Consider the following 23,253-nt stretch of genomic DNA (forward strand, 5'->3'; position numbering starts at 1 on the left):
CTAGAAGCAAAATCTTATTTCTTTTTATCTAGATCATTAGATCTTAAAAGATTTTCATCCCCCCATAAAACCCATCACCCAAATCTAAATTTGAAGAATCACCATTTTTTTTTTCTGAATTTTTTACATTTCTCAATCCAAGAAATTTCTATTTTTCTGGATTAGAAAATCCACTTGGATCGTTAGACGGACCTATTGTAAGACGAAAGTTCTATCTTTCGCCGAATCTAACTAAATTCAGATTTTAAGATTCAATACTTCGTGTTTGTAATGGATGATCCTAATCAATGCTAAATTAACCTTATTTCTTTCTTGTGTTTATGATGTATAAGGTAGGCTGATATTTTGTTTGTTTGTTAAGATTGCATGAATTTGCCCCTTTCATATACCATGCTCATTTAAGGTTAGATTAGGCCGTCCTACATCAGATTCCACCTCATTGCCGTCTCCAAATGCAGCCTTAGTGCTTTGTTCGAAGTTTCTGAATTTAAATGAATTAGAGATAGATCTCTAATGCTTTGACATCTCTACTTTTTAATTTTAGAGATGGTTGTTCAAGAACTTGATAAGATTGGTGAACTTGAATAAATGAGATTTCCAATGGCTTGCACAACAAGGGTACTCCATTATTCTGGTGGGGCAATTGATAAGAAGAGTCTCTTTTCATCTCTACTCTGCATTTTGTAATTGTATGCTATGTGTTTGATGCAATCATGCATGCATCTAACGACTGAATTGGGAAGGAAATAATGAGATTCTTATTATTTAATTTCAGCTTTGCTATTTCTCTCTAACCATAGAGGATCTTCTTAGTATCATGCATATTTAAGGTTTTCCATTTCCATTGCTTATAGGATTATGTTGCAACAAGATGGTATAAAGCTCCTGAATTGTGTGGATCCTTTTTTCTGTAATGTGCATGAATTTTTGTTGGCTAGATATGTGGAATCAATTTGATAATGCACTAACCTTTGCTTTATCCTTTGGTAGTGCTTATTCCTTTTGCTTCAATTATAAATTTTGTTTATTCTTTTTGTCATTACACTAATTGTTTCAAAGATTTTATTTGGAATGGAGCTTGGATATTAGGAAGATTGTGTGTTCTAGGTTGTACAAAATGGAAACCTAGTCTATTCTCCAGAATGTCAGCCCTAACATTGCTATGAATGCGTGTTGTGTGGTGGCGGGAACTGAATTGTGTGCTTGTATGGAGAATTGCTTGATTTGAATTGCTCTGACTTTTTCTTCTGTTATAATATGATGTAGATGAGCATTTCTCTTCACCATTTCGAGGTTTTGAAAATGGTTCAAAACTCTGGATGTCATATGCTTTGTGTGCATTTGTCCATATACATTTGTTTGATATGATTTCTAATGATTTTGATATTGTCGAAAGCTTTGAGAGAGTGTCTCTGATTGCATCAATGATTTTTTATTTTTATTTTTTTTATTTTTCAGCTTCTTGAAATCAAAATTTGTTCCATTTCTACCCCTTCAAAAATTTTCTTAAATTGTTATATTCGCAAGGAATATAATATCAAAAATAATTTGTAGAATGTTTCCAAGAAAAAATTCCAATGCTAAATGCTGAATTTTTTTAGAATTACTTTCATGTAGATAAATTATTGTCAGGATGTTATTTCCTTACTTTTACTGCTCCACTTTTAATCTTTAGTGATTTGTATTAAACACATGTTGAAACTTGGAATGGCATTTTTTAGGCACACGTTTACTGTCGTTCTACTCACGCTGAAGACTTGAGCTCAACCCTATCAGCAGATGATATTTGCTCTGCATTTCTTGCAAATATTGATGAACATATATAATTCAGCTAGTGTGAAATTCCTTGGTCGAGTTTATTCTTTACCACCATGGTCAGTCAGTATATTACCAGATTGTAAGAATGTTGCTTTCAATACTGCTAAGGTAACACTCTAAACCTTTGGCTGTAGTTCTTTTTCTTTCCAAGTTTATTGTACTTGTACCATTGGAATTTTCTTGAAGTGAATAGGATTATAAATGCCTTTTTCTTGAATTTGATCCATAGCTTTCAGATTATCAAACTAACAGGTAATACTTATCAAAGAAATGATGAACTGCAGGACATGTGAGATGGCATGACAAATGGGGGTGCTCATAAAATTGGTTTTAAAGGGGTGGGTGTATAGCTAGTTTGATGTCATTCCTCTTGGACCTCCTGTCATATGAGGGGTGAGTTGGCGGAAGTGGGATCCTAAGCATGTTTTAATCTAAGAATTAGCTGCTCTAATTTCTCAAGCAATTGTTATTTCTGCCTTCTCTTCTAGTTGAATAGACTACCAGACATGTTTTCTCCATTTCTTGTGTTTTTCCTTTTCTCCATTTCTTGTTTTTAGGAGAAACTGTTTCACAACTTTTCTAATGGAAATTATCTTTGTTATAGATGGCTATACCTTCTTGACTTGTCATCGCCTTACACTCTGATATGGTATGTTCTAAACACAATGATACGATGTGTAATTACCGGGATGTTATCTTATCCACGTTGTTACATGTGATTGAATAGGCAGGAATCCATCATCCATGTGGGACAAATTGGTTTTCAATAAAATAAGAGAAAACTTGGGCAATAAAATATCTTTTTAAAGGGCCTGAGTGGGAATAAATAATTTCTTAGTCATAACGAACTGCTTAAGTAATGTTCAGTCCTGTACACTTGGTGGGCCACACATGTACATTGAGTGTGTGCCATCACTCATAACGAGCTACGAAACCATTTTGGTGTCGGTGTTGTTCTTGTGCTTTCTTCAATTATTTATGGTCTATTGACTGTTATGACTTCCAGGGATATTTCTTACAACCAAATCACTGGAGATATCCCTTTTTTTATTTTATTTTGGTCTATTGACTGTTATGACTGTTATGACCATTTTGGTCTATTGACTGTTATGACTTCCAGGGATATTACTTCATTTCTTAAAGGTATTTTATTTATTTTTCTTTTCTTTTTTTACACACACCTACACCCCCACACACTTACACACCCACCCACACCACATGGGCACTCCATCCCTGGTCTAAGTGTCGAAATAGAGACTGTCTACGGCTGAGCCATGGAACCGGATTGAATTGAAGGTCAGTCGGGATATGGCTAGTTATTACATGTTATGAAATACTAATACATGTAATAACTAATTCTTTAAAAGGAGTATCAGATCATAAATAGAACGAGTGTGTATCATACATGTAGAAACAAAAAAAAAATGATGTATAGCCTTTTGTTTTAGACGCATCTCAAATAGCCTTTTGTTTTAGACATATCTCAAGTGAGCAATGTGCATGTGTTTTTAGGACATGAAGACATACATAAGAACAACAGAGCAATGGGTAAGTGATCCAGACCATTTGTTGAGTGGGCCCTTGATGAATGGACGATACAGATTCGAAGATCCTAGCCCCCCAATCCTCTAGCTTTTTCATGGTTGAAATATCTAACAGTAGTTTTTTCTCCTCCATGCTCAACCATCGATTTTTAAGATAAAAATTGAAAGGTTAGGATATGAAGGAGATCTTTAGGACATGGTCCATCCATTGAGGGGTATCAGCCAGGAGTCTGGTTCAGTAAACCATAACCCTGCAACTGCATGGTCTAGAGCTCTTATGTTCTCTACATTGTAATAATTTAGGACATAAGTATAATCAAATTTCTGTTTTCTCTTTGTTTTTTTAAAAAAGAAAAATATTTCAATTTGAGAGCTAGTTCCTTACTGTGAATACTAAGAAACATCATTCATGGTTACGTTCCTTCTTGTTTAAGCTAAATTTTAGCAATTCAATTTAACTATGTGCCCAATCATGGCCTTAATTTATCAGTTATGTTCTGGGGAATCATCTAGTATGAACTATGAAGATTCCCACATATATTAGTGTTTGGTCCTTTGCTCTGGATAGTAGGCCCCATCATTGATGCATACTTGCATAGTGCCTGTTCTATGAGGGGGCCACCTGCTGCGAACTTGTTTGTGACCAAGGAATTTACCTAACAGATGATCCTAGACATCCAATCAAGCACCTGCAAATGATAGTGCTTTGGATTGCGATGATTAGTAAAGCAGAAAGAGCCAAATTCCAATTTTGCATTTGCATTAAGGGACTTGGCTCCTGATTGCAATTGTTTTACTCTTAAAGTTGGATTTGGACCTGGAAGAAATGTTTTATTTGAGGCTACTTGCTCGGTATGAGTACTCAAAAACAACATTAGGCTTTGTCATTTCTTCCTGATTAAACTCAATGTTCACAATACAATTCACATGTGCATCCAAACATGCATATGAGTTTAGAAGCCAAACAAATCAGTTTAAAACAGAAAGATGATGGATCATGTTCTTGCTTGCATGTATCCATATTAGTTGCTCTTAAAATTGAGTTTTGCTATCATGGAGTCTTCATTGTTGTTATCTACTTTATGTGCCTCATGTCACTTTATGCAACCAATGGTGGTTTCCAATAGTTGAAAGCCTTTATTTAGGGTGCCACTTTTGTTTCAAAATTTCATGATTTTGAGGAAATTCCAAATGTAAAGTTGCTTATCTCTGTATTTTAGCTATCATTATCAGGCACTATTGGTAAATAATGGGTTTGATCACATATGGATTGTAGGGTGGCACTGAAAGGGAGCAAGGTCTACTTCAAATACTAACTGAGATGGATGGGTTCAAAGTTTCAACATCACAGGTATGCATTAAGAACTGTCCTTTAAGTTCTAGAGTAAATATAATCTAAATTCTAGTTAAAATGGTCGTTTTGACAAGATTATAAGGGTTGGTTTACCATCCAGTGATGGAAGGCTGACCATATTACAGGCATCCTATCCTGGGAGTTGGTAGTGTTAGATTCAACATCATTATGTCTTCTGCATTAGATCTTGGTGGAGGTTCTCATGTGTGGTTCACACCTATAACATGTTATCAATCTACCCACTTGTAGCAAAAGAGTACGTTTGGAACCGGTTAAGAAGATAGTACTGAAATTCTGGAGGAGTTAAAGCTGAGGTTGGCATATAGGGAAGCAGTTGTGGCTGTTCTCATTAATTTAGAATGCATGTTTATATTCAGCTGCCATTTTATATTACTGTTTCTGATAAAAATTGATGAAGTTTGTGGTGGTTCATATTTTACATCTTGTGGTGGTTCATATTTTACATCTTGTTTTGTTGTCATGATTTTTTTATTTTTTATTTTACCAACTGTTCTTTTTTTTTTTTTGGTTTTTTTAGTATGAATATGCGTTTGTTCATTCCAAAAAAATGACCTTTACAAAAGGGAACTCCCTTAGATAAAACAGGAGCCCCACCAATGAAAACGGCAAAATAATTATAGAAAATCAACACCTAAGATCATCACATTTTAATCGATCCCAAACCTACTTTGTCAAGAAAAATGAAACCACGAACCTAACGAGGAAGCTCAGATTGATTTACGAAAACAACAGGAGACTGAGAGGCACTTCCTAGATGAGCCATAAAATTGGTCGAAGTATTCCCTTCTCTCAGAACGTGCACAAAACTGGTTGTACCCCTCTTCAACTGGTTTATCCTATTCAACCATGCCTTCCATTTACCAACTGTTCAATTTGGATGAAAGTGAGAGGTGCTTCCCATCCTCTGGATGCACTTTTTGCATAACACCAAGTCTAGAGATGCTTCATATGGAAAAGAGTTTGTTTACAAAAACTTCTAACATGTCACTAGAACTGAAACTCTTGGTGCGGTATCTCACCACTTTTCTAATGAAATCGTGTTGCTTCAAAAAAAAAAACACTCTTGGATATTTTCTCTCTGTCTTTTTTTTTTCTTCCTTCTGGTTTCGATGTTTTTAGTTTGATAAGTGGTGGTAAGTGGTGAAATCTTTTTTCTTTTTTTTTTTTCCTTTTTTTTTTTACAGGTATGCTTCAATTAAGGCAATAGAGAGTAAACGAAAACTTTCAAAGATCTAACACATTGAGTTTTAGATTCGACGTATACATCTCATTGTAAAAAGTGAATTTCCTTTCCTATATCGTTCTACATCCTTGGACATAAAGATCTGATCCTTTCTCCTTGTGGACTTTGCACCTGATGTAGGTGGTGACAATGGGCTATTTGCTGGAGCAATCGTCGCATCGTAGTTGGTTGTTGTGTTGTTATTGGATTGATTCTGGTATTTCTTTGGATGAAAGGTTGCTTAGGAGGAAAAGACCTTATGGACAAAGGTGAGATGATGAGTCAATGTCTGCTTTGTTTATATTATGGGAGGGACATGGTGAGACAAACTCAACTAAGATTAGGATTAAGAATCTGATTCACATAGATCTCCCTTTGAATCATCATTTACCATGAAAATTCTAGTTGAGTGCAGAAAACATTGCTAGCTATTCAAATAAATGTCTCTTGATTGTCACTTAAACTGCAAATCATTTTTTTCAACTGCCTGAGATCATGATCACCTATCAATGCAATATAAGGCATATATGTGTATGCATGCAGATGTGCAGGGGCTAAACAAGAAAATAAGTTAGATTGAGATTTAGGCAAAAAAAAAAAAAAAGAACAAGAAGAAGAAGAAGAAGAAGAAAACGAATATATATGAATTTGCATTTGGCCTTTTTTTTTTCCTTCCTTTTATACAACTATCTAATGAATGGGATGCTACTAAAATTGAGGTCTTGCATTGGATTGCAACACTTTTGGCAAGACATCATGTTGAGGCAATCATTGATGATTTCTTTTTCATTTATAACATCAGTTCGTCCATATGTACTTGTTGTACATCAGTCCAACTTGCATCCTCATGTGGGGCAATGGAACATGATCAACCAGGTGATCCTACACTTTCCCTCTTGCATATTATGGCATTGAAAATGTTATCACGACCATAGGAACATATTTCTCCCTTGTTAATTCCATGAAGTTGTTGTTGTGGCTGTATTGGAGTTATTGATTGTAAGGCACCATCACTGATGTCATTAAGCCTGTCCTAAAGTATGAAAAAGAAATTTCTGTATTTTTTTTAAAAAAAAAAAATTTCTCGTTGAGGCTTTGTTTTTATGTACATTTATTAGTTAGTGAACATCACTATTGTGGGTAGCTTTGTGCTTTATAACGCATGACTAATGGTTCCAAAAATAAAAAATAAAATCCATTTATAGCATAGTTCCAAAAACTCAAGAAATCCGATCAAGCCAAATTAGGTCTACTAGAAGACTTGTGGGGAATCTTCATTAGGCTCAGTTACAGTAATTAACATCTTATATATGATGTAACTATAAAATCAATAATTAGCTAACTCTATGAAATGCTTTTACCAGAAATGATTGGGAAATACTTTCTTTTAGAAGAAGGGTTTAAGGTTTCTTAAGTTTAAAAACAAAACTATAAGTGAGATCAGAAAACCAAACTACAAAGAGTTCTACAAGTTCTAAATAACACAGACGAAAAAAATACATATGCTTGCAAAAGCCTTGTTTGCCTATAGCTAGAAATGTTTCAAGAACTCTACCATTTTCACAATGAGGGGTTGAAGGTGGGTCCAAAGATACAATGCTTTGAAACTTCTCTGCAGTACTCATGATATTGGTATGGTTGCTTTCATTGGATTCAGTAGCTTCGGCTTCGGCAATGAACCTAAACTGGAAGTTATGATCGATCCCACTGTCTAGACCATTGGTCTTGCCGCTCAATGATAAAGATTAACTTGCAATCAATTGTCTATCCATATGTTTAATGGCGACCATTTTGTTGCAAAGATTCACTTGCATTCAACTTTCATCTATTTCTTCCAATGCAGCATGTCTTCATCATCTTCATTTCTTTTACTTATTAACATGAAGTTGCTTCTATTCCTATGTGTTGACTTTGAAATCACTTAATTTACTTATAAATTATCTGCAAGTTGTTGTTGTAGAGGGGGGAGCTTTGGGTGGTATGGCCAGGTAGCTTTCCATTGATCAGTTTGAAAATGAAGGCTGGTGGGCTAGCTATGGTACTCTAGAGAATGCAACTGTAGATAACTTTTTTATTAGTATTGTGTTTTTATGAATGGATAACTTTTTTTTATTGGTATTGTGCCAATGGATTAAAACGAATGATTATATTTGATTGATTGAATGAATGATTATATATAGGTTTATAAATGGATTAAAATATGAGCTGTCTATCAACCTGAGCTGTGAGAGATGATAAATGATATGAAGACACGACAAGCTCAGTTGGAGGAAATATTACATACCCTCATGTCATAGTAGCCCCAATCACATCCTCAGTGGTAAGTTGAATGTCATATTTAAATTATACAAGTAGTATAAAATAGTCATTAATAATATTTTATTTTAATAAATTTGAAGATTTTTCTATAGATTGGTGCTATCTTCCCAGGCCTCACCACATTATCGATGATGCACATTTCTTTTTTTTTTTTATTATTCATTTTTTATTGGACAATTTGAACATGTGTGTTTTTTTTTTTTTTTTTAAAATGTTTTGAATAATTATAAATTTAATTTTAATTAAATTAAATTATTTTTATATTTTAATAGATGGTGATGAATATTGATTAATATAGGTTATTTTGTTTGATTAAGTTAGTTCAAACAAGCAAAAAAAAATGATGCCATTTTGTGATATGTAATGGTGACAAGTTGTTAGGTCATGGCAAATAATTAACTCATTAGTGACGACTTGTTGCTTTTTGTCACTAAATAGAATTTGTGACATCATATTTACGTTATAATTGATGATGATCGACACTCATCGTCACATAGGCTTTTGCGACAACTTTATGATTTCTTTAGTAATAAGTGGACTCGTCGCAAAACGTCTTTATTTGTGACAAGTTTTATGCTTAGCGACATTTTATGATATATAATGATGATGTGTAAACTTGCCGTAAATAAGTTATATTTAGTGACAATTTATTAGGTTGTCGTAAATAATTAGTATTTGTAACAAAATTGGCGACAAGCAACACTCATCGCAAAAAAGCTTTTGCGACAAGTGTGAATTTATTAACGATGATGAAGACTTATCGCAACACGTCTTTATTCGCAACGAGTCTCATATTTAGCAACATTTGACGATATGCAATGGTGACGTGTAAACTCGTCGCAAATAAGCTTTATTTAGCGACGTTGTATTAAGTCGTCGAAAATAATTATTATTTACAATAAAATTGGCGACAAGCAACATTCGCTGCATGAACCTTTTTGTGACAAATTTAGGTTTGTTAGCGACGACGAGGACTCATCGCAACACGTCTTTATTTGCAATGAGTCTCATATTTAGAGACATTTTACGATATGCAATGACGACGTGTCAACTCATCGCTAATTAACTATATTTTGCGACAAGTTATTAGGTTGTTGCAAATAGTTGAGTTATTGGTGACAAGTTGTTGTTTTCGTCGCTGAATAGAATTAGTGACGCCATATTTGCATCAAACATGGCGACGAGCAACACTCGTCGTTAAAACTTTTTAACGACAAGTTTAGAGTTTTTAGCGACGAGTGGACTTGTCGCGAAAAGACTGAATTGTTGTAGTGTGTATACACACACACACACACACAACACATACACACACACACACAACACACACACACACAATTGAGGATAGGGAGATGAGGAAAATAATCTCATGTAGTATAGTCATAATATGATCTTCATCATGATGCGTGCATAATAGCTAGTTAGAAAATTCTTTGATACAGGTTGACCAAATTGAGGAAATAATTGGTGGGGGATGTCTGCCATTACGTTAATACGGGCCCTCCTGAGTTGTGTATATGAAACTCGAAGCCATTTGGACCATTCATTTGGCCATAAAGAAGGGTCAGGAAAAAAAAAAAGGCAATGCAACTAAGGTGGACCCAAACGGAAATTAAGGGTCTATGTTGTGGCCAACCTGAGTCAAGGATTGGGCTGATTTCTAGGCCATGGTCTACACATGAGGCCACCCACTTGATGGAAAAATTGGATGTGACACACGGTGTGGATTGGACAGCTCAATTGCAAAGAATCATTTCATGTGTGAAGGTTCTGCTAACATCCCCAGTTCATTCAATCTACCCAAATCTTTTAAAGGGCATGTGAGATGCCCAATCATCAATAAAGATGGTTCATTTAATGGTAACACTGGGACCAAGATATGATGCAGAATTCATGCCTATCAGATAATCCTAACCCTATGAATGGAGCTAATTTGTTGTAAACATTCATTTTTTATGAGCCATAGATCACATGGTTAAAACCATCAAATCAAAGTGCCATTAATTTGGAACCATAGCAATACAAAGTATGATCTACCTAATAAAATTTTCAAAGTGATGATTCCACCTAATTTGTTTTTCCACTCCGTATTGACTATCTATTTTCTTCGCTTGCTAGGATGATTAAAGCATGTTTGGATGCACTATTATAGCAGCTCTTTTTTTAGTAACCACCTTTGTAAAAGTAGCTTATTAACTTAAAATTACAGGATTAAGTAATTTTTTTCTTTTTTACATTTTACTTGTTTACTTCTTCTCTTACTCCCTCTCTTCTCTCATTCTCATCTCTCCATGTGATGGATGGTCCATATCAAAGGTGACCTTGTGTGATGAACAATCCACATTGAAGGTGAGGCCCACACAATCCACATCAAAGGTGAGCTACATGTGATGGGCAATGTACATTAAAGTTAGAACCCACATGGACTTAATATTTTGTGGGCCCCACTTGATGGACTTAATATGATGGTGGGCCCTACATGCTGGATTACCCACATCAAGGTGGGCCTACATACTAAATGGTCCACATAAAAGGTCAACCCCTAATAATGAGTGACTCACATACAAAGTGGGCCCCACATGATGGACAACTTTCTTTGAAGGTGAGGCCCTTACTGTTGAGGGTCAAATATTTCATATTAGACGCTAGTTATTGCCTAGCTTTATGTACATGATAATGCTTAATGTCCTATTTTAATCGTATTTTTATTACAAGGTGAATTTAGGAGCTTAGACTGAAAAATGGTACTAAAAGCATGAAATTAATGCTCAGAAATCACCAATGCAAGGGACGGACCCCACATGGAGGAACGAGAGCGGGAGTGGGAAGGGGATCGAGATCAGGAGGATCCGTGGGAGAGGGTTACAACCTGAAAATCCTGGCCTTCAAAAACCCATTTCCCCCTCTTTGCAGCGAACCTAAATTTTGATACCACAGAAGAAGATCTTCTTCGTATTTTTGGCCGATTTGGGAAAATACGGGATGTGTTCATTCCATGGAATCGACATCTCAACCGATCTCGTGGATTCGCTTTCATCCGCTTCCGTTATGAACAGGATGCTCTCAATGCAATCCAATGTCTTCATGAAAGAAGGATTGATGGTAGGGTGGCTCATATTGCTTGGGCGAAAGGGCAATCTGGCACCTGGTTAGTAATGCAATCAATTTCTTACCCTGAATACCAGCAGAAAAAGCCTGACATGGATCGACAATTTATGGATGCTGTTACCAGATCAAAACCGGGATCAACCTATCTGATGAAAGGGAGTTTGGGGGTCACTACCATCTCAAACCCTAGAGCAGTGGAGAACCGGCTTCGAAGGTTGAATCTCGCCACGGTGGGGACAGCGCTAGACTAGGATGTCCGCATTGATAGACTATCAGGACCTTTAAAGAATTTGAATATGAAGTTCTCTGCTGTGGAGATAGTGAGGATCACTACAATGAAATTCTTGCTTATGATGCAGAGATTGACACCATGAGTAGAAATGCCGCATTACATAAGGAAATGGGGCTCCAGTCGATTGAAAAGTGGTCTCCAGGAGAGGTAATAGGGGGGGATGGTGTCTGGGTCAGATTGTTCGGTATTCCAGCCCATGCCTAGATTGAGTCTGTCATTCTAGATCTGGCTAGTTATTTCGGTAAGATCATACAAATAGATTCCAACTCGAGATTCAGATACTTTCAGGCATTTGTGGGGATTAAAGTCATTCCCCGTCTGGGAGTAAGCTTCAACCATGTTTTTTGGTTAAAGGTTTTGGGGAAGGCATATCCCATTATTGCAGAGATGGAACCTCTGTTCAAGTTCGGATGCTCTTCATCCATCAGACAAGCTACGAATGAGAGCACTAAGGAATGGGTTCTTAGAAGATTCCATGGTAGTTCAGGGCCCCCATCAACTGTTTCTGGAAATGCTTCAGTAAGGGTAGAAGATACTAGCAAGGGTATATTGAGCAAACAGTCAGACGTTTACATAAATGTCACTATGGGTGATGGTGTCCAAGCAAATTCGGATGCTTGTGGAATTGTCACTACAGATGATTGTGCTAATGTAAATTCGGGAGTTTGTGAAAATGTAAGTGCAAGGGGAACAGTCACAACAGGTGTTTGTGAAAATGTCATTACACGTGAAAATGCCAGCGTAGGTGAAAATGTCAGCCCAGGTGGAAAGGTTGCTATGGGTGTTGGTGCAAATGCCATTATGGGAACAAGGGGAGGAAGAGAAGCTCCAGATCAAGTACTTCTGATCGGTACATCTAATGTTATACCAGAACCGAAGACACTCCAAGGCAGGATGAAAACGCGAAAGGGGAATGGCGAGAGGAGTGTCAATAGGATGAAACACAAGGCTGTTTGCAACCTCTTCATGTAGAACTGAATACATACCAAGTTATTGTCAGTCAAGGTGAAGTTGATATGTTGTGTGGAATGCAGTATGTCCAGCCACAACAGAGTATAATTCTTACGGCCAGCCATTTGGATATGATACACCCTGATGGCTTTGTGGAAAGGATGTCAAAACAGCATTAGCAAGAAACTCTCCAATGAACACCAAGAAACATCTGCAACCTCAAGAACAGCTTCATGAAATGGTGCATGCTTGTGGAAAAGAGAACCTTCTACTAGAGTTAAGGAATGATTCTAAGCGAAATAGGGCTGAGGTGGCTGAGAACGGTGACAGTAGAACTGAAGTGAGTATTCCCAGAGAATGCAGAGCTGTGAGAAGATGTGGTAGACATTCATATCAAACCACTGAATCTGAAGAAAGGAAAAACTTGAAGGAGAGAGCTACCCTTGAGGTGGACCTCTCACCATATTTTTCCTCTATCATCAGACCAGTTAGTGCATCTTATGGGAATCGGGAAGAAGATTATGAGAGCCCAGCTACCAATTAATGTGTGGGACAGGATCAGGAACAAGATATGGAAATGGGACACGATTTTGACTCGGATTTCAAGCATCAGGATTTGGCTGAACAAGGACTGCAAGAGGGATAAACAATGCTTGCTGTGGACAAAACTGTGAAGCAGTCAAGAAGACAAAGAATTCTTTACGCTAAAGGAAACTGGAGTTCAAGGCTTTGAAGGTTAAAGAGAAGGGCTGTAAATACAGGATGTGTGATGGATGGATAAGATCATTGTGTGGAATGTTTGTGGCATTGGCAATCAAAGGTCGATTAAGACTGCTAAAAGGATTATCAAAAACCATGATCCTCGGATTGTAGCGCTTCTTGAACCAATGCTTGGTGATGGGAAAAGAATGCAAACAGGCCTATCTTTAGGTTTTCACTCATCTTACTCGAATTGTGATGAGGGAGGCAAGATTTTGCTATTTTATAAGTCCCTTGTATCTGTTTCTTTAGTGTTTAAATCTGACCAGTGTTTGTCGATTGTGGCATCAGTACAGAATAGTGCTGCTCCGTTATATATAACATTTGTCTATCTCAGGTGTACTTGGGTGTTAAGGAGAACTCTCTGGGTGGACCTGGCTTCCCTTTCATCTTCAATACAAGGCCCATGGGTAGTATGCGGGGATTTTAATGCGATACTTGACAACTTGGAAAGAAAAAGCCACGGGGCTACAGATAGAGCTTCCTCTGCAGAATTTACTGATGCAATTAATTGTGCGGGTCTCGTAGATGCGGGCTTTTCTGGCAATAGGTTCACTTGGAGTAATAATCAGGCGGGTACCTCTCGTGTTTGGGTGAGGCTGGAGCGTGTCCTCATCGATGTCAGGTGGTCCATGCCTTTCCCGTAGTTCCAGGTTTCCCACTTGCCTCGCATTCATTTGGACCATGCACTGCTCCTCCTGACTTTCCCAGAGTAGCCGAATAGTGGTCCAAAAACCTTCTGTTTCCAACGAATGTGGACGAAAAACGACAACGTTATTAGTGTGGTCAGGGTAGCATGGAACAGGGTGGAGTCTAATCATCTAATTTACAATGTGGTTTCCAAACTCAAGCAGGTGAAAAATGATCTAAAAATTTGGAACAAAGATGAGTTTGGGAACATCTTTGAGTAGATAAAGATAGTGGAGCATCTTGTGGTAGAGCTGGAGGCTCAGATTCAGGATTTTTTTAGGTCCAACAGATCAGCTTGTCAGAATGCAGTAGGAGCTCAACACAAATTCAGCCAGGTTAGCCTCTTTGGAGCTTATGTAGGAAATATTTTAAAAGTAGAAATCGAGGGTGGATTGGCTGATGGAGGGGGATAAAAATATGAAATTTTTTCATGCTACGGTTATGGAAAAATAGAGGTATGCAATCATCCGTTAGGTGGAGCTAGAGTTAGGGAAATTTTCAGAAAATTAGGCTAATTTAAAAGCTGCAGAGGTGGCTCATTTCCAACAAATTTTCAGTGCTGAGCCATGTCAGATAGATCAAAACCTCCTTCAATGCATTCCCCATCAGGTAACGTAGGCCCATAATGACATGTTGATGGCGATCCCTACGATGTTGGAGGTTCACTCTACAGTTCAATCCATCTCGAGTGATAGTGGGGTTGGGCCAGATAGTTTCTCAGCTGGCTTTTCTCAGTCTTGCTAGGAGGTGGTTGGTTAGGATATACATAGGCCTGTCTCCTTCTTCTTCCAAGAAGGAAATCTCCCAAGGTCAGTTACATCTTCAATCATCTGTTTAATCCCAAAATTAGCTTCTCCTAAGCAGTTCTCTAATTTTCGGCCAATCAACTTGTGCATTGCTTTTATAAAATTTTCTCCAAGGTTGTCGCATCAAGGCTTAGTCAGATTCTTCCGTTGATGATTTGGCTAGAACAGGGGGCATTTGTGCGTGGTCGATCGATCACTGAGAATATTGGCTTATCTCAAGAATTGTTTAGGGAATTAAATAGGTCAGTCCATGGGGGAAACATTATCTTGAAGTTAGATATGGATAAAACCTATGACAGGGTCAGCTAAGAATTTCTAATCTAGGTTTTAAATCACTTTGGGTTCAGCAGGCCTTGGATTGAGATGGTTGAAAAATGTTGGGCAAACAGTTGGTTCTTAGTTCTTATAAATGGAGAAATGGCTGGCTTTTTTAAGTCTTCAAGGGGTTTGAAGCAGAGGGACCCGATCTCTCCAAGCTTGTTCATTATCTCAGCTAAGGTTCTTAGCAGGGGTGTTAAAAGCATGTTAAACCATCAGCTTAGCCGGCCTTTTGCGCTAAGTAGAGGGTGCCCTCTGATATCACATTTGTTATATGCCGACGATACATTAATTTTCACAAATGGGAGCAAATCCTCTCTCCAAGAGATCAAAAAATTCCTGGAATCCTACCAAGCTTCCTCGGGCTAATTAAAGAATAAATCAACGGAAATGTTCCTTTTATTGCTCTAAAAATATGCTGCTTACTCGGCTTGGATCAATTGAAGGAATACTCGGTTTTGGCAAATTGCTTTCTGCTTTAACTTATCTGGGGGTTCCAATAGCGGAAGGGCAACTAAAAGCAAGTGCGCTTAAGCCTTTGGTGGATAAAGTAGTGAGGCGAATTAATGGGTGGAAGGCCCGTATCTTATCCCAAGCAGGGCAAGTGGTCCTTATAAAGAACGTCCTCTCTAGTATTCCGGTTCAATCTATGGCGGCGCTCCATATTCATGCTCAAGTGCTAAAGTCAATTGAGAGGCACACGACGAATTTCTTTTGGGGCTGGACAGAGGGGAAACAGAAGTGTCATTGGAAGGCTTGGAAATTGATGACTACACCAAAGGATGAGGGGGGTATTAGTTTTAGAAAGCTTGTTGACATAATGAGGGCTTTTCGCCTTAAAATGGCTTGGACAATTAAATTCGGGAAGGAGGAGAATGTCTGGAAATTATTTATGACGGCGAAGTATCAACTCGAGGTTTCTTCAAATGGGCTGGATACGTCAAGCCGGCTATCTTTTCCCCTGTGGAAGCAAATTAGGGAGCTTATTCCTATGGTTGAATCCCGTGTCTAATGGAAAATTGGTGCAGGTAAATGCAATTTCTGGATGGTGAATTGGACTGGTCTGGGCCCTCTCCATCAGCTAGCTAAAGCAGAAGTGCCGGTCAGTTTGCAGGACGTCCAAGTATGTCTGGTGATTGGACTGCTTGGTTCTCTTCCCCCCTCAGCTGTGTTTCTTCTCCTTCCCCAGAGTGTCATTGATCATGTGTTTCAGGCCGATTACTGTACCTTAGAGGAAGTGGATTTGCCATTTTGGCCGTTAACGCCTTCAAGGGAATTTTTCGTTAAATCATCTTGGTCAATGTCCAGGGTCCCTAATTTGAGTCGAAGCTGGTCAAGACGAGTATGTCATACGAAACTTCCTCCCAAAATTTCTCTCCTCATCTAGAAAGTGATTCAAAAAGTAGTCCTAGTGGATAGTGCGGTGCAATCTCGGGGAGTTCAGCTTGCGTCCAGGTGTGTTTGTTGCAATCTTCAAGACTCCCAATCCTTCCCCATCGAAACTCTATTTCACCTGTTCGTTAACAACACATTAGCACAGATAGTTTGGTTGGCTATTGGCAGTTGGCTGGGGATCAGCGTCATGCCAGTAATCTCGATTGAAGCTAGGCTTTTTCAATGGTGGGCGGTTGTTTCTTCCATGCAATGCAGATCAGTAAGCATAATGCTAATTCCTTGCATTATAATCTGGGAACTGTGGAAAGCACACAATACTGCAGTTTTTGAAAGTTGATCGGTGTCCTCTGATCGAGTGGTTGCCAAAATCAAATGGTGGGCTTCCCTGCTCAATGGATCTAGTTACGGTGGACGTGTGACTGGGACAGGGTGGCCAGATTTAACGAGGTTAGGTGGTGTCTCGCCTTTTAACTGCAGGAAGGCAGACCAGTTGTGATCAAGTGAGAGAGGCCATTGTCCGAATGTGTTAAAATTAACATAGATGGATCCACTAGAGGAAATCCAGGGAGTTTTAGTGGAGGTGGAATTTATAGAGGGGAGAGGGGTGATTTCATTTTTGCATTTTCAGCTGGTTATGGTATCGAATCAAACACTGTTGTCGAACTGCGCGCGGTGTATGATGGCCTATCAGTCGGTCTTCAGAGGGGTTTTGCCAAATCACTATAGAGTCGGATTCGCGGCAAGTAGTAGACCTGATCAATGAAGTGGCGCAGCCAGGTTGGAAATGGAAGGCGTGGTTGTTTAGGATTAATCAGCTGAGGAGGAGGGGTACAACCAGTGTTGTGCATGTCCTAAGGGAAGGGAACTCGTTGGTAGATTTTATGGCTCGCTTAGGAAGTGCTTCTCAGTCTCGTGCTTGTTTCGAGAATCAATCAGAGCTTCCTCGTCTGGTTCGAGGTATCATTTTTCTTGACAAAGTTGGATTGGGATCGATTAAAATGGTGTGATCCCAGGTGGTGCCATTTTGTAATTATTTTTCTGTATTCGCTGTTAGGTCTCCTGTTTTATGTAAAGGAGTTCCTAGTTGTAAAGGTGGTTTTTTTTAAAAAAATGAACAAAGACATACACTTTTGAAAAAATAAAGTCCTATCAAAAATTATATATTTTGGACAAATAAAAAAAGGAACGGACCCAAGGGGATTGAGATTGAGGAATTTACATGTCAAAGATCCAAAAAAATCAAGTAATTGAAGTCCAAGAGGCCTGAAAATCATCCAGAATGCAAGATCACAAGGTTCCCACCATCTGTTTGGCTCGAAACTTTATATCTAGCTTGAGGACAATAAATTAACCGTACACGTAAAATTTCAGCCATTGGGTCCTTGTGAAAGTGGCCCAACGAAAAGATCATCCCATAAAACATCGATTTGGGGCCCGCCTGATATCTGGATATGCTTCAAATCTAGTCTCAACCCTTCAAATTAGATGGAAAGGTAGATGGATGGAGAGGATTTCTTATAAACATCACGATGGGACCCACCTGGAGGGTGTGCGTGTGCATAGAACATGTGCACACGTCGTGCACCAAAAATAAAAAATGGGTCACTGCACGCTAACCTATTTTCCTCTCTCACGCAGGAACCCAATGTCCAGTGACAAACATTTCGTGATTAGGTTTTGATAGTGGGCCCCACCCATCATCCAAACAGATGATTCGGACCGTCCATATGCTCTAGAGGGTGGGGAAGACCCTAGCCATGGTGGCCTTTTGGTCCTATGTACACGTACACATGTGGATCGTCGAAAAATGTAGGATGAATGGTGAATTGATTTTATACAATGGACCGCACGAAAACTTGACTAAAACTACTTCTTTCCAACTAAACTTTTACCAGGAATCTAATGAGCGAGGTGGATTTTCCAGAAAACATCATTGTGGGGCCCATCGAACATGTCAGCGCGTCTGCGTAAGATTTATGCACATCTGGACGCGTCCGGGGTTGGGGGGAGTTGTGGGCTACTGTTTGTAGTTGGATGGGTGATCCAAACCGTTCAGAACCTTCAGATGGGGGTTTTTACCTCAACCATGGAGCCAAAATAGGTTTCTTGGCCATGTACTATCCAGAAATTTGATCCAAATGCATATCTGTTGTGTTTTTATGAATTACACTACGAAAGGCCTTCACCCACTGACTTTAGCAGCACCGACCGACCTTGCCCTCCTTCCTACTCTATAAAAGGAAGGCTTGGACGTGGGGATCATAATTCCTTGGGACGTGGGCAGCCATGGAGGCATCTTGGAGGCGTGGAGTGAAGAAAAGAGCACGAGAGAGAGAGAGAGAGGTAGTCAGCTGTGGACGGTTTTTTTTTCTTCTTCATTGTTCTTTTTTTTCTTTCCTTTAGATTTTGGTTAATCATAATCATGGTTAGCTAAACCTCTTAGCTAGGGCTTAGAGGTGAAGCTTGAAGCATGATGGGTTGTTTTCTATGTTAGGATTTATGTTGAGTTGAACTCTCTTCGATGTTGGTTTCATTATAAGGAATAATTGTAGTTTTTAATGGTTTATTCACTACAAGAAATAGGATTTTTACCGACGAAACTTTTACCTACGATTTTTTTTTCGTAGGTAAAAAGGACTTTTACCAACGAAAATCATTTTCGTTGGTAAAAGTTTACTTTTACCTACGAAATCCTAATTTCGTAGGGAAAAGTCTACTTTTACCGATGAAAATTGTAATTTCGTAGGTAAAAGTAAACTTTTAGCAACGTAAATTTTCATTGGTAATGGTTATTTTTATTTTTTTAAAAAAGAAATACGAAAAATTTTCTTTTAACAACGACAATCCATTTTCGTGGGTAAAAGTGTTATTCCCCGACGGACATAAACCGTCGGCAAAAATCTGGTATGATCTAATTACCGACTAAATATATCTTCGTCGGTAAAAGTGTTTTTCCCAACGGACATGACACGCTGGCACAAATCTGGTACATTGTTAGTACCGATGAAATAGTTTCGTTGGCAAATGTGTTTTTTACCGACGGACATCAATCGTCGGCAAAAATCCTATACAATTTTATAACCAGCGCAAAGCATTAGTCGTCGGTAACAATGTTTTCCCGACGGACTTGAAGCGTCGGAAAAAATCTGGTAGGATGTAAATACCGACGAACTTATGTACCGGTAAAAATATGTTTTCCGACGGACATCAACCGTCGGCATAAATTCCATAAATTCGTAACTCAAAGCATGACCGTTTTGCCGACGAACTAAAACCGTCGGAAAAAGGTTCCTACCAAAGCATGTTAATTTTTCCGACGAACTAAAACCGTCGGGGAAAGGTTCCCGCCAGGGAACAAATTAAGATTCCTGCCTTGGCTGAAAGTATGACAGTTTTGCCGACGAACTAAAACCGTCGGAAAAAGGTTCCCGCCAGGGACCAAAGATTCCCGCCTTGGCCGAAAGTATGACAGTTTTGCCGACGAACTAAAACCGTCGGAAAAAGGTTCCTACCATGGCATGATAGTTTTGCCGACGAACTAAAACCGTCGGGAAAAGGTTCCCACGTTGGTCAAAAAAAATTTTAATTTTTCCCGACGGCAGATAACCGTCGCTAATGTTTTTACTGACAAACAGAAGCCGTTGGTAATAATCCTTTGTTTTTATTATATATATAGAAATGCTCACACACACTAGTTGGACATTGCATTTTCATCCAACTAGTTGATGAATTCAAGGACCAATTAATGCTATTTAATACTAAGAAAAGTTATTTCTAAGAGGAAAAGTAGCCACCAGTGGTGGCCCCACTCTAGTGTTAAAGTGAAATCCACCCCAACCATCCAGTGGGTCACCCGGTGTTAGAACCATGGGTTAAAAAATCAGCATCATCTATGGTTCAAATGGACCACATGATTGAAAACAATGTGCAAGTAAAACTCACTCTCCAAACTATTTTCATTGGTTTGGCCCACCTGAATCACGTATGCCCCTAATTTTTGGACATTAGGCATAGATTTTTAGTGTGTCATCTTAATGGTTGGAGTGGATTTATTAACATTAGTTGATATCCAAAATATGCAATGGATTTTAAGAGAAAATGGGATGAATTAGGAAGCTGCACATGTAATATATTTATGCATGTAGTAAATGTATATGAAATCTAGTCCATTAATTAGGTAGGAGTTCTTTTAAACGTGTGAAGGACATAAATTATTATTTTTAATGATTAATGGTATGATATCTATTTACAAAAAAAATGGAGCTATTAGAAATTCATTTTAGCCGTACACATTTAACTTGTATTTGTGGCTTCATTGATGATGATCGTTTATTAAATCTTAATAGATAAAATATAATTAATAGGTCTTATTTAATGGACAGGCCGGATCTTTGACATATAATTTCTATCATACTTCTGTAAAACTCGATATTACGGATCTCACATGTGGTATATTACTTGGGATAGAAAGTAATTTTTTGCTATTAAATACACAGCTAGTTGGACCAATTTGATTTGTCCAACTAGTTGTGTGTGAGGATTACTCATATATATAGTTTTTATATCATATGAGTGGAATTTTTTTTGTTTTTTATAATTAAAAAGTAATATTTAAATGATTTGTAATATCATATGAAAAAGAATATTGAGAAGTTTAAAATTTTAACAATGTTTGAGAAAATTTTTGAAAATAAAATGATGCTTTTGAAGAAAAGAAAATTGGCATTTTGAAATTATTGAGAAAATATTTTGAAATTTTGAAAATAAAAATTCAGAATTTGTATTATTTTTTTTTTTTGAAATAATTTATAATAAAAATGTTATTTTGTTAAAATGTTTTCAAAAATATACATTTTATAAAAGAATGTTATTTTTAAATGGAAATTAAAATTTATGTGTGAAAAAAAAATTACTAAATTATTAGGCACATCCACTAATTGTACCTTCAACCATTTTTGGAAAATCTAATCAGTCTAGATTGAAGAGTAAATAACTTCAAATGTTTAAATCAAATTTCATTAAAATTGTTAATCAATCTTGTATGCTCAATATCTTTTTCATATGTAACCTGATCGGGACGAATAACTAGTGAAATTGAGTATTGATCAGAAAAATAGAGTGAATAGACCAGACAGGTAAAATGGGGCAAATATTTTGGTCAAAATTGTGACCAACTTTATTGACCTCATGAGAACCTAAGTGTTGATGTAAGTTTTGTGGGCCCCATCATAATGTGCGTCGAACATCAACACCATGAATTTAATGTGTCCCCTTCAGGTTATGAGATATGTAAAAAATCATCCGTAAACGAAACTCAGGTGGGCTATGCCATCTAAAACCACGTGAAGACATCCTAAAAAATATAAAAGAACTTGGTGGGGCCCATGTGAGTTTTGGATGGGGCTGAAACTTGGTCTGACCCCTCATCCAAGTGGGACACACATAATGAGTGGGTTGGATATCTGAATCACATTTAGGTTAACCCAATATATGATTATGAAAGGAAACCCCTCTCCACTCTATTTAGGTGATTTACTAATTACCCTGAGTTAACTTTGTGGGGTCTACCATTAATTATTTATTTTATCCACTTTGTTCATCCATGTTAACAGATGATTTAGGATCTAAAGAACAAAAAGGAATCATATCCAAAGCTCAAGTGGACCACACCACAAGAAATAGTGTGATTGAACCTCTACCATTGAAAAATTCTTGGAGGCCATAGAAGTTTTGGATCAAGCCGATGTTTGTGTTTTCTCTTCATTCATATCTTTTTGATATTATGAACAGGTTGGATGACAAATAAACATTATTGTGGGCCCCAGGAAGGTATTAATGGTGGAAATCATTATTTCACATTGTTTCGTGTGGCATGGTCTACTTGAGTTTTGGATTTACCGAAAATTTGGGATCAACCCACACCGTTCATCCATTTTTCGAGATCATTTTAGAGAATTATCCAAAAAATAAATCATATCCAAAGATTAAATGGATCGCACTACAAATAAGGGGAACATATTGGCTACTTCTCCTGACACTAGCCAATGGCTAGTGGTTGGTGCTATGTGGGCCCCACCATGATGTATGTGTTTAATCCACACCTTCCATCCATTTGTAGAGATCATTTTAGGGCAATATCCAAAGAACGAGTTAAATCTAAAGCTCTAGTGGACCCCAGCACACAGAAAACAGTGGGACAGTAACGCCCACCATTAAAAACTTCTAAAGGCAATAAAAGTTTTATATGAAGATGATATTTGTGTTTTCTCATATTTCATGTATTTTTAAACTTTTGAACAGGTTGGATTTCAAATAAACATTATGGTGGGCCTTAAGATAGTTTCAACAGTGGAAATCACTATCCCCGCTGTTTTCTATGGTGGGGTCCACTACAGATTTTTATCTGCCTCATTCTTTGGATCATGACTTAAAATGATATCTCAAAATGGATGGACGGTGTGGATATAACAAATATATCATAGTGGGGCCCACAAAACTGGTGACATCAACACTATCCAATCTGCGTCGGACGGATTGGCTACTCCCCCTGCCACCAGCAATTGGCTGGTTGTCGGTCGTTTGTGGGCCCCACCATGAATTATGTATTTCATCCATTCTGTCCATCTATTTTTATAGATCATTTTATGGCATGAAAGAAA

General features: G+C 37.8%; 1 long non-coding RNA gene across 2 annotated transcripts; it reads left to right on the forward strand.

The window, feature by feature from the left end:
- Positions 1-5,610: 5,610 nt before the first annotated feature.
- Positions 5,611-8,453, forward strand: LOC131234885 (uncharacterized). Of its 2 annotated transcripts, XR_009165828.1 has the most exons (5): positions 5,611-6,016; positions 6,101-6,228; positions 7,920-7,997; positions 8,140-8,279; positions 8,359-8,453. It is a non-coding gene; the product is annotated as an uncharacterized LOC131234885 (long non-coding RNA). The 2 variants fall into 2 exon arrangements; XR_009165827.1 differs by having other exon boundaries at positions 7,920-8,279.
- The last annotated feature ends 14,800 nt before the right edge of the window (positions 8,454-23,253 follow it).

Source organism: Magnolia sinica, chromosome 19 (assembly GCF_029962835.1).
Source record: "Magnolia sinica isolate HGM2019 chromosome 19, MsV1, whole genome shotgun sequence".
In the NCBI taxonomy this organism is placed as follows: Eukaryota; Viridiplantae; Streptophyta; class Magnoliopsida; order Magnoliales; family Magnoliaceae; genus Magnolia; species Magnolia sinica.